This window comes from Cyanistes caeruleus, chromosome 7, assembly GCF_971803275.1.
Source record: "Cyanistes caeruleus chromosome 7, bCyaCae1.hap1.1, whole genome shotgun sequence".
Classification (NCBI taxonomy): Eukaryota; Metazoa; Chordata; class Aves; order Passeriformes; family Paridae; genus Cyanistes; species Cyanistes caeruleus.
In genome coordinates, this window is record NC_141707.1 from 9,705,327 (window position 1) to 9,719,070 (window position 13,744).

Consider the following 13,744-nt stretch of genomic DNA (forward strand, 5'->3'; position numbering starts at 1 on the left):
GCTGGGCATGGATCTGTGCATCCCCCATGGATCCCCATGGGCTGGGCATGGATCTCTGCATCCCCCATGGATCCCATGGGCTGGGCATGGATCTGTGCATCCCCCATGGATCCCATGGGCTGGGCATGGATCTGTGCATCCCCCATGGATCCCCATGGGCTGGGCACGGATCTCTGCATCCTCCATGGATCCCCATGGGCTGCAGGGCATGGCTGCTTCACCATGGTCTCACCACAGCCTGCAGAGGAACCTCAGCTCTGGCACCTGGAGCATCTCCTGCCCCTCCTTCTGCACTGACCTAGGTGTTGCCTCATTGTTTCCCTCACATGTTCTCACCTCTTCTCTGGATAGAAAAAAAACTGTGTGTGCTTTGTTTTGGTTTTTTCTTAAATATGTCCTCACAGAGACATTATCAGCTTTTCTCACTGGCCCACTTTTGGCCAGCAGCATGTCCATCTTCCAGAGCCATCAGGGATTGGCTCTGACAGACATGATGGAAGCTTCCAGCAGCTTCTCACAGAAACCACCTCTGTGGCCCCCACTACCAAATATCAGGCCATGCAAAAAAAATAAAATAAAAAATATAAAATATATATATATATATGTTATTTTTATCTCATCTTTCTTTGAATAATGAGTTATTTGCAAATTATGAGGGAAGAGAAGTTTTTGTTTGCTTATCTCATGCCCTTTTATCCCACTTCAGTATTTTACACCATGTTTCAAATAGACAAAACAAGAAATTCAATGATGAGAAAGCACAAAGCAAGAACTAATGTTTGAATAAAGTGATAAATGCTGGAGAAATAGAAATGTGGACATTTAAATGTATGTCAAGTTTTCCATCCCCATTATACAGCATAAATAACATGGGAGGATGTGGCTTTGCTACTCAAGGAGACGTACATCAAAACATTTTGACACATTCAATAAGCTGTTTTAAGGAGGAAATATGCCAGCATGTCAGGAGAGATGAACTGGATTATGTAAGGAAGGGACAACCCCTTGTCTCTCTTTTGTTTCTGTGAAGAAGCACCACAATCAGTATAAATGTAAGATAATGGAAGTTTAATTTTACAAACCAAATTCCTTGTCTAAAGCAGGACAGAGACACCTCCTCCTACCATCAATAAAACTGTAACTGTAATAAAACAATAACTGTAATGCTGGAGAAAATGTACTAAAGGACAAAGCAGTGTATCTATTGGGCCAGATGTAGGAATCCAGATGTACACTACATTGAGTAACTCCAAATGTACACTTTTTCTTTCCCTAAATACTCATTCACACATTTATTGAAGGTATCATCTTCCAGAAGGATAAATACTAGCATTGCTTTTATCCTTTTTTCCTCTCAAAGCAATAGTTTATATATATATATATATATATATATATATATATATATTCACATATAAAAAGGAAACTAAGGAAATTTCAAGCACAGCTGCTTCACTAAAGTAGTGAGTGACTTACCTGTTCTGCTTCAAATGTCATTACTATTCCTTTTGTAATATCAACTGTCATACAGCCCATTTTACCTGTATTCATTTTTTATTTTTTTACCAGGTTAATGCCTTTCAGATGCCTTTAAAAACATACATAACAATTACTTTTAAAGACTGCCTCCTTTGATTTGAAGCACTGTGAAGGAACTGCAGTTTGACTTGTCAAGAAACAATACTGCTTCTTAACAACTTGCAGAAAAATGTTTATCCCAACAGAAAAAGCACATAGCTATAGCTCTTCTGCCAGAAAGAGTGCTATACAAATATGTTTTCTAAGATGAAAGCAAGAGAAGCTGGATGAGAAAACTGGCAAAATGAAAGCAGGAAATAACAACCAGAGTGAAAGATGAAATCTCTGCTGTGCTTAGTGGAAGCAGCCCAAAGTGACTTCAGCGTGGTCAGAGTTTCAGTCAGCTGGCAAGGATGAACTCTCAGTTCTTGGTGTCAGGAGCCATGAGAGGCAGGGAGCTGATATTGAGGTGTGGGTCACCTGCCCTCCTCTCTTTGCACCCAACAAACATCCTCCCTTGTTTCTCTTGGGCTGTCCTAGTCCAAGGTGTGTTTTTTGCCAGCATCTTCTCATCTGGCACAAATCTTTAACTTTCAATTCAAGGCTCCTTCCCCTTCCTACCCTTTTCCAGCCAGTATTGCCTGCCTTGTAAATCAATTATCCCAATAGGGATCTCTGTTCCCAGCTTGCCTTCTGTGCCTGACCTTATTGGAACCATCCATCTGGGCTAAATCTCCACCCTTGCTCCACTACTGCTCACCTGCTAAATTATTCCTAGATCCATGGTACTTCAATTCAATAATAGGAAACATTTTTAAGCCCCATTTGCATCAATGTAAATGCTTTTAAATTGCTTGGCTAAATCACAGCAGAGATTATATAAATGGAGCTCTGAAGATGGCATAAAAGTTAAAGGAGGAGGAAAAAACTCTGTTTGAGATGAAACAAGCCCCTGATAGTAATTTCGAATTAAGTATAATCATCAGGAAATTGATTTGGGCATAAATGTGAAAATATTGAAATGATCACTTTAATGTACAGTAAGAAAAAAAATGGCAAACAAGGCACTGGTTCATGTCAGAATAGGGCAAGAATGACTAATTTAATGTATCAATAAATTGCAAGGCACTCTTTATAAACTTGAAGTATCTAAGAAACATGAACTAATGTGTTGCAGGAGGACACTGACTTACAGGACCCGAAAATGAGAATTTTTGAGCAGTGAAGTATTCTGAACAGGAGGAGTATTGCACAGTAAAAAAAATTGCAGATGGTTATAAAGAAATGTACTGAATATGGAATGACAAAGATTGTCCTAGCTTGAGTACATTTTTAGCACACGAATAAAACACATCAATTAAAATCATATCATAAGAAATAATACTAAATAGAAAAATACATCCTATAACACCAAATAATTGATCACATATTTATAGAAGGAGTCGTTGTTGAATTTCTTTGCCCTCAATCTGCCCCATAGCTACACAGACCATGTGCTGGCTGTTCCTAAGAACACACATGGCTTGTCATCTTCACTGATTAATGGAAATTACAGCGACAAATACGGAATCCAAACCGTATCTAAAGGTGACGTGTAATCAATATATTTGCATTCCCTCACAAGCAAGGATAGGGAGGAATATGATACCCTGAACTTATACAAGAATAAATAATCTTGGCTATAAATATAAGAGCTATCCATCACTCCTACTTATTTGCCCTGTCAGTTGCCTGGCAGCAATTTTTCAAGCTGGAACCAGGATCCTGGACATGGTGCACTGCCGGGATTGCAGAAAGGATGTGAACAGGTGTCAGGTTATAAAGTGCTGCTCTATTCCCATATGGCACATAATCCTCCTGCAAGGCCAAACAAGGAACCTCTGGATTTCACATGGTGGTTTTATGAGGCAACAGAATCAGCAAGTTTGAAACAAGCAGCTCCTAGAGACATGAAGCCAAGCAAACTCAGCAGAAGGGAGCTCAAATATAACTCTCTGATTGCAGCCTGCTACTCAATTCCGAGTTCATCTTTGCCTCAAAATTGCCACTAAAGCTGAAATAACCAACAACAAGGACCTTTTTAGTACTGCTGCAACTTGAACCATAAAACTCATGAAATAAAAATTCACTACCCCACTCGCTATGACTAATGAAGCCACTGCCTCTTCTGCTCGTAATAAGGGGCAAAAAATTGACATGAGGAACAATTGAAGATCAGGCCTCTGTGCTTGAAAAAACCTTGAGGCAAACTTTCTTCCAAGCATCATCAGCAGGGAAGAGAGGATCTCCGATTTCAAAGTTGGGTGAGCATCATCTGCAGCTCGTCGTTAGCACTTGCCAGCAAGGCTGTGAGCAGCGCTCACTGTGCCTCCCTCAGCCGTGGCACATCCATCTCCCACTAAGCCATATGGAAGAGACAATGGAGCATGAAGATCTCTGAGCCTGAAAGGGATTATGAGACTTTCTGATTAGATGCACTGCACTTTCTAAAAAACATACGTATTTCCTCTTTTTTAAAAGAGGCTTTCCACCCAATAAGCCCTGTCACTGAGACAGAGCACAAAACTGTAGAAAATGTTATGTACTTCTATCCTGATTTAATGCACAAAGATTCATTGAAAATATGGAATACACTTGAAAGGGAAATGGAAAAATCTGATTACACCAGGAATTCCTTCCCTCTCTCAATCCTGATCACCATAATTAAACATCACTACAGTGATTCAGAATTCAAACCTGCACTTTTAAAGTCGTTCTTCATCCGAAATCGACAACAAACTTTTTACCCCTTGAGAGTGTCAATAAGTGATATAGAAACTGAGCACAGAACATCCCAGAGATATTAACTTGATAGTAACACATGCCACCTCTCTGTGTGTCACCTGCAACTTCTGACACAGCTGCTCAGCCAGTTTCCTTTCCACAGCCACAGGTGTGGGGGTATCTGGGTTATCTTTGGCAAGATGGAAATCCTCAACCCATTTCTCAACTGTCCACTAAAAGACCAGGGTGTCTGTGCATTGATATACTTCAATTTCACGGGGAAATATTAAAAATGCTTGACTAAAAATCCATCAAGGCATATGCACCCAATTATGGTGGTGAGCAAGAACATCTCGTTCCTTGTTTCCCCGTCACTCGGGACACACTTCCAACCTCACTGAAGGCTGCTAGGCAAAACCAAATATTTGGACAAAACTTGCAAATATAAAGTGCAAACAGAAGCAGCAACAAACCTGAATTTGCTTTTCCACTGCATGAATTTTATGGCTATCACAGGACTAGAACAAACCACAAGGTGCAGATTTAATTGATTTCTAAAAATGCATTCTAAATTCTAGCAGGAAACCACTTTTAGCTGGTCATTACAAGAAGGGCATCCTCAACACAGCTGTCCCCAGCATGGTGTAAAGGGTCTGTAATTTGTTTGTTTTCAATTGAAAATATTCTTAATGCATCAAAGTGAAGCAGCATCCTGGAACTTCTGCTGGCACAGATGTTCAATGGGAATGTGAATAATAAATGTGAGTAGGAACACATATGAGTGACTCCAAGACCAAAATCAAGTGTTGCCCAACAGTTCTGGTGGCTCTCAGCATTCCCCTGTGACTGAGGTGGTCTGAAGCACGGTGATAGATGTCTTTTCCTCACACTGGTAGTTCAGCTTCCCTTGGGAAGGACAATGTCTGGAATTGCCTCTATTAGAGCATGTGACAGTAGCCAGCTGGAACATCTGAGGGATTACTGAACATGCACAGAGCTCCTCCCAACCTGAGGCATATGGTGCATTATCCATTTGGCAATCTTACACAGTTATACTGTCTCCCTCTAACATTTAAAATGTTCACAAGCTTGAATAAATAATCTGTTGCCCAAACCAGAAAAATAAAAGCAATTTCATAGTTTAGAAGGAAAACTGGGGGCCATTGCTAGAACTGAAGCAACCATATATTTTTCTTGATTTCTGAAGTCTTTTTTGAGACCAGAATGATCTTGACAAATACCTAATGAAATAATTCAATATATTTTCTTTATGCAGTATGTACATTTATTGGATATACCTACCTTCCTCAAATAATTAATCAGACCATTTTTATCAGTCAGAGGTAGCTCAGCTCGGGTTTAAATGGTGATTACTTTCCCTAGACTGCTACTCTTTTTAAATTATTTATAAGATTGAGGACATTTCTATTAAAAGATTTTATGTTTCCAAGTAAATTCTCTAAACATGAAATAGGTTATTGATCATTGTTCAACATTTTTCAGTGACCAAATATAGGAGAGAAAAGCTATTACAAAAAGCAATGTACTTGTCCTCTAATTCCAGGTAATAGACAGATGGCATGATGGAAACTGCTGACAACATGAAGGATTTAAATACAATAAAGCTGCTTTTACTGCATAGAAAGCTGGATTCCAAAACTATATTTTTCAAAAGAGGAAATATGGGGGAAACTGGAGATCTTGCATTACCTGGGATAATATGGGGGAAAAAAACCCCTCAAACAAACTGTTGGGTTTCGGTTTTGTTTTTTAAAATTTTTCTCAACTCCTTTTTAATCCTCTCAAATTCAGAATGCAATCTGATTCAGCAGTGATAGTAATATTTTTTAATACAAGGGGAAGAGTTCCATGTGCTTCCTTACTGGATATGACCAGAAAATGCAGCTCAGAGCTCCAGCTCTCTTTTGAGCTGGGCAGTTTCCACACATGCAGTGATTCTGTTCTCAATGGGAAAAGATAATACACTTTTTTCACTCTTTTGGCCACTACTTAATCTGTTTTTTCTTCAGGTCACTGAGACATCCCTCAATTAAGTGACTTTAAAACTTGCCTAGCTGATATGAGGTGTTAACACCACTACACCTGCAGAAACTGCATATGTTAATTAGATATTAGATACTTGAAGCTGTGATGGACCATCCCCTCGTACTAAATGAAGACACAAAGTGTGCCAGAGCTCCTTTATGTCCCTTTTGAGAGGTCTGCACAAACATAGGAGTTTGTGTGATGCAGTATGTATGTGATGCAGTCTGGTGTTCACAGTGTGGGATTTAAATGAAGATTGCAGGATCACTTATAAACTTGCAGCTTATTACCTGATTTCTTTAGAACCATTTAGATTTGTTTGCCTTTTGATCTTGGTGGCTGGGTCCAGGATCTCCCCAGACAGAAGAGGAAGGGAAAACCATTTTCAGAAGGAATAATACTGAATATCAAAGCCAATAAAGATTTCTAAAAACAAAACCCATCTTAAAAACTCACCTTTCCCCAAGAACCATCCTCTGTCTTAGCCATATTCCTATATAAATAGGTGCTTAATAGATGTCTTCCTCCTTGCTTTTTAGCTGCAAAATCAACAATCTAACAAGGGCTGAGAATTTCATTTAAACACCTTTACCAGAATCCTTTATTGTTAATTAAAATTTTATTTTAATACATCTTTAGATTTAAAGTCTCTTCTTTTTCCACCAGACATTGGCTTGACTTCTCTTTAGTCTATCCCCAAATCCATCAACAGGATGGCTTGTAAGCAGAGTCCAGCCAAGGTGTTTCTCCTAATGAGTCATTGCTTCCACAGCTTCATGGACAAGCTACTATCTTTGTGCTATAAAGCTTTGTTCTTCCAAACACAATGATTATTCTTCAGTCTGAGCACAGAAATCAAGAAAATGTGCAACTCTAACAGGGAGGAAACAAGTACACATTTCTAGCTGAAGAGCCCTATGTTCATCTTTTCTTCAGATTGACAGCTCCTCATCAGAGTGCAATTATTTGGGTAATATAAAAATCCATCTGAACTAATGCAAGTCTTTCCACCACTGTTCCCTTTCACTTATTTGCTCATGTTCTGGGGATTTTTGGGTCATTATATAAAAGTAGTCACAAAATAAATATAAATATTTCCTTAATACTAGCTAAAATAGCTTAGCACTTAATGCACAGTGCAGAATATAGTCCCAAACTCTTTCCTACTAGGAAATATTATTCAAGGACCTATGCATCCCCTTTTTTTTTATGTGAAAGATGGTGTCAGTTAATGCAGAATTCTCAGAAGATTAAAGTACCTTTCTTGCCATTTGGCCTAAAGAGAAGCACATCAAGATTCCTTTGCACTGAGAAGTGCAAATTTGTTATCAAGACACCTCCTATAGAAAATAAACCACAGTTGTTTTCTTAAACCATCACTTGAAAACCTAAATCACCTTCACATTGTCTACAAAGCTCAAACATTGTGTTTTCCTGAAAGCAACATGTACTCTCATGTCTTTTTTATGTACAGTAATTTTATTATGAGGATTTATTTTCGAAGGAAATAGAACAAGGCAATTTAAAGGCTCTCAAAGGAATAATAAGCAGTAGTCAACCTTGGTGAATGAAGCAGTTATTTCCTATTTATTTTTCTGTTATGTGCTCGTATCAGAAATATGCCTATAAATGATCAAGCAGGAAACAACCTCAGTCTCCAGGATAAAATGACAAAAATAATTTGCACAGGGAACCACAGACCTATTAATAGGGTTTTTTGATAAGGCAATCAAAGTAGTGTTGAATCTTTACAATTAAAGTGTCTATTTAAGAAATGGAAGAAAACAGCAGGACATCTGAAAAAAAATTATGACTGTAGATGATGTTTGAAGGTGGGATATCTTAAATAATTTTGGGGGAAAAAAGTGAGAAAAAGATTATATCAAAAGAAGGCACAGAGAACACATTTGAGGTCAAAAGCAAAAACTAAAAAAACTTATTTGTTCCTTAGAAGTGGTGTCTGCAACTTTAAATTAGGGAGAAACTACTTACAACTGGAATTATATCCATGCTCCCCTTTCAGAAATGGAGAAATGCAAGGAGCAGGGTACAAAAAAGCCAAGTTACTGAAACAAAGTACTAGTTTGTGAACATAATGAATTAATAAAATAAAGAGAAATTGTGGAAACAATGAAAAACATCACAAATGGCATTCAAAAACAAATTGTGCATTCCTTTAGTGTTAAGGTGGGCAAAGCAAAACCAAATGATGCTGTATGAGAAGATACAAACCTAAAACAAGGGTCTGCATTTGGCACAGGAGAATGAACAAGACTCTATATTGTAGATTTCCTAGTGAAAAAAGAGATAGAAAAATGAAATTTTATTGATGTCAAAAAGGAATGAAAGAAAAAAAAAAGAGGATTTTTTTTAATAGTTGTCAAGAGAAAGGCAGAATTTTAAAATTAATCAATCATTGCTAAGGGGTAAACTTCAAAGGTATTGCACATGGATCAGGAAAGATGGCACTGAAGGATTAACACCCTCAAAAAAAATAAATACAAATGTGCAAATTAAGAGGTCAGATCAGTAAATTTGATGTGTTTTATTAAATCTGTTTTTAGATATAAGTAGGCAGAAATTTGATTTCATGCATTAGGCAGTGGAGAAGTTATCTAAACCAACAAGAATGGCAGCAAATCCTCCAGTACTGCATGTATTTGTTACAGCAGTTGCTAAGGAAATACACAGAAATGTTGAACTGGACTTACACAACATTAAAAAAAAAAATCAAAACACCAAATTATTTATTCCACCATCTGTTATATACAAAGCAAAAGTTATGAAAATTACAAAAGACTTTCAAGAATAAAGAAGAGCAAAAGGATTGTTAATTAAAATCAGCAGGGGATGATCTCCTCATTCTCTGAATCTCCTTTGATCTTCCTTTAAAAGTGGCAAAATATCTAGAGGCCCAAACATCTGGAGTGAAGTCAAAGAGGCCACAGCATTTTATTCATGTTTCTGCTACAAGCTCCTTCAGGTATATTCCACTTGTCCTTTTTGATAGATAGCCAAAAAAATAAACAGAATGGAAATATTCTTCTTTGTGATACATTCTGTTAACTTTCCAAGACTTCAAAAAGCGTCTCGGGATCTCTTTAATTCTGAAGCAAATAAATAGGTGGTTCTACAAAACCCACTAGTTAGTGCTCCTTCAATCTTATCATTTCAGAGGATAGCACAAAAGAGAGGTCAGTGAAAATGATCTGAAGTGGTCCACGGAGCTGGAAGGAACTGTGAAGGCTCTGGGTGATTTCAGGTTCTGCTTAAGGAGAGGGAAAGCAACACCTAGAGCACATTTTTTAGTTTTTGTTTTCCAGTAAACCAGCCTATTTTCTCTTTATTTCTATTTCCAATTACTCCACAAAGGTTTGCTCAGATGCTGTAAACACTGCAACTTTAAATGTTTAGTTGTTTGATGTAGAGAGTCTGTGGAAAAGCAAGCTGAAATAAAAACACAGCTCTGAGAAACCCCACTGCTATGGCCACATAACACATGCCACATGCTCAGTGCTTGCCATGGCAATTATCCTGCAAAAGGCCAGGGCATGGTACATAAAAAAAACTTTTTGGGGGTTTTTGTTAAGTCTCTATGTTATACCTTTTACATCTTGAGCCTGTGCAGAGCTGCAACACAGAAGCATCTACTTCAGCTCAACCCAGCAGGACTTACAGAAAGCACATTCAGAATTACATGGTTATCCAGAATTTGTGAGTCCCTCTTGTCTGAGAGAGCAGTATTACTGTTACAGAACTCCTGCTTGAATACATACTGCATTTGATTTGAGAAACTGAGCACTGATTGCAGATTAAACATTTGATCTGGGAAATTAAACACACAGTTACTCAGCTAGCTCTTTTGGAAATGCTTTAAGAGGGTGGCCCAACGGAGACAGGAAGAGCAAGGCATTAAGATACACAATATTGAGAGGAGAAAGTAATACTGCATGAATTGAAGAGCATTTTTTCAAGAAATAATAGTCTTTTTGCCCCCTCTCATGTTGCTAGAGAAAAATCTCCCTGGAAAGGCTGTAAGGCCTCTGGAATTGGTAAGGCCCAGGAGGGTCTGCTGCAGGAACTCTAGGCCTCCATCCAAACCTGACACAGATCTTTTTCTGGATAAATAGCAAATCTCTGCTTCCCCCTCCTACATTCATTTCTGAGTGGAACTCAATAATTATTAATGGTGATATCTTAAAATAAAACATGACACTTCTCCAAAGCACATCTGACAAGTCCAAAATCATCCAAGTCTCTCCCTGCTGAGAAAAGCAGCATTTGAACAGATTTGAAAAGATCTTTACCATGATCACTGTCCCATACAGGCAGAACAATTCTGTGTTAATCTTTGAGATGAAGTCATCCTAAATTAAGATTAATTTTAAGGTATTTAATAGGTGAGAATTAAACGAGCAAGGAAATCAAGTTCAAGACATACATGTAATTTACTGTGTTATATTCTCACTTAGCATAATAGAAGTTATTACAAATAAACAAATTATTGTTTATTTACTCTGGAGAATCCTGTTTTCCATTACACTGGATTCCAGCCACTGCAAATCTGATGAACAATGGGCATATTTTACCTCATTTTTTTTCTTCCTGCTCCAAACACTATTTCCAAAACTTCCTATCCATGTTACCAGACAATGCTATAGTTTTCAATGTTGCTGTATTTGGTCTTTAATATATATACAAACTTATTTAACATTTCTAGGATAAGCTTTCAAGCAAGCCAGGTGTGGGAACATCCTCCAGTTATGTCTGCTTTCATGGGCATCAATGAAATGAAATAGTAAACCAGGTCTATATGAAAGATAAAATAGGATGATACATGATTAGAAAAATAAAATGTAAATTTATTTGGCTTTTTTTCCTGAGGAAAATAGTTACATATATATATAATTCTATTAAAAAGTTACATTTTTTAGACATGCAAGTGCAACACTTTTGTTTTGTTTTTTGTTGTTGTTGTTGGTTGGGGTTTTTATTGTGAGAAAGGATGGATGAAAGCTGCTCAGCTTTTGTCTGTGTTCAGTTCTGGTTAAGACTTTCCAAGCAAAGGAAAATAATTCCACTCACCTGTTCCAAAGCTTATAGCTCCTCTTACTGCCTCTGTTTTTGCAGCTTCACTGTGGTCTCAGAGAGAACCAGGATGTTAGAGAACAACAAAAAGCTGTGTGTAATGGCCCTCAAAGTTAGTTTCACACTGTGATCACTCATCCCCTGACTACTGCAAACCTCCTTCCTCCTCCTAGGAGGGAAACTGTGCTTAGGAAAACAAGTCCACACCATAATTTCTCTTAGAGTCTGCCCCCTTCTCTTTGAAAAGTCTGTCTGTAAAATTTTTGAAAGTGCTTTTTATATAATAGGATACAGAAGCTCTTCACATTCAAAGCCTGCTGATTTAAAGGTTACTATCAAGTAGAAACACAAAGCATGAACCAGCAATAATTTTAAAAAGATGCTAAAAACTTCCTTTCAGAGGAAAATTAAATTCCATTTTACAGTGAACATCACAAAACCATAATCACTTTACTTTTTCTCTCTATGCCCCCATACATCAACATTTCTTATCTCTCCTACATGACTGAAAAATACTGGAAAGCTGAGGCAGGAAAATTCAAGATTAAGCCAACTAAGCCTCAGACTTGTCCTTCAAATGTTATTTTAGGTTGTGCTTTGGTTCTGATGGCATTCTTACCTAAATCAGGACTGCAGAATGCGATCTGAAATAGAGCACAGTGATTGATAATTAGTGCAGTGGAGATTAGAGAGAAATTCACCAGTAAAATTATTGTTCCACTTCCTTATGGTTGCCACCTTAATCAAGAGCTCAGGGTTATTTTTGCTAACTGGGCTTTCCATTGTTAATGGGTTTGTATCAGAAATTAAAGCCCATTGATGATTGTGCCTGATTGCCCCAGTGAGAAAAAGCAAAAGCAAACTCTGGCAGTGCCTCCAAGTGCCAGAGCCCTGGGACTGAAGCTACCCCTGGATCTCGTGGAGTGCAGCAGGGCTTCCTTCATCCAGCTCTTTGCACCACCTGCCTCCCAGCCCAGCTGATAAAGTCCAAGAAACAGAGGAGACTTAAGAAACCTCTCTCCTTCCCCTTATCCTCAAAAACTGAATGCCCCAAGGTGGGCCCAGAGCCCAAAGTTTACGCTATGCTCGCTGTTCAGAACCACTCTAACAGCCAATGTAGGGGACAAGCTCTTTGATAAAGAGTGTTAGTGCTTAGCAAAATTTGTCTCTAAAATCTTGTGCCCCACTAACATGAAAAATTCTGGCTTCTGTTACACTACACCAACCAATCCATTGCACCAGCTATTTTCAGCTGTGCACAAAGTTATGAAACCGAAGTTTTAAGAGCTCAAAACAAAATACTGAAGTCTCCTCCCAGTGAGGCACAATAAATTTTTCTCCTGTTTAAATCCTTCAGTACTCTCTCATAAAGGTTTCATAAGATAAGAAATGATTATTTGTTCACATAGAGTAGACAATAAATTAGCATTCCAGTAATACTTTCAAATTAAAATGGATTATCTTTGATTTCTGTAGTTAAAGTATTCATTAAATGCCATTTTACCAACTAGAAATTAGAAGCAATTATGCATATGCAAGTAGTCACAGAGTAGGGATATTTCTCCACTTAAAAAAGACAGAATTATTTACTGTTGGCATGGAACAATGCAACCTCCTCTCTGCTCTTGGAATGTTATATTTGTTGCAGCAAGTACAACTGCTATTATTCTTTCAGCACATTATCTCCTATGAATGAAGTTACAGCACACCATAAGACTTGGACTAGGTAACCCTACAAAATGCTAAGACTCAGCCTTGAGAAGTACATAACCCCTTGTGTCCAACTTTATTTTTATTGGCAGAAGCACTGATGTTAATGGGGATAACTCCTGTGGTTAGCTAGGCATGTCCTAATGTGCTTTGTCCAAAGGTCACTCTACGCCAGGGTACATCTGAAGAAAGGTTATAATGTGTGTGTGTGTGTGCATCTGTGTAGTCATGAAGAAGGGAAATAATTTGCAGCCAATAAATGCAGTGAGATAATGAAACCATTCCTGCACACAAGATCTGGATCAGTTACTGCAATCCTCTGACTCCAGAGTTTCCCTCATTCCCAGGGTGAGGTGGCCACAGTTACCAGCTACAGAACCAAAAGCTGAGCCAGCATTGCTTCTCGTGGAGCAGGCTTATTGCACACTTCTTGGATCCAATTTAGAACTGGTTTTAAAAACCACCATGATTATTTTAATGTCTCATACTCCACAATCTACAGAGGGAGCACAGAGAACCCCAGGGTCCAAGGCTCTGAAGCCAAGGGAATTGCAATGGCTAAATTGCTTCAGATTTCTTTTGGAACTGTCAGAGAGCAGCAGTGTTACTGTCAGTTTGCTGC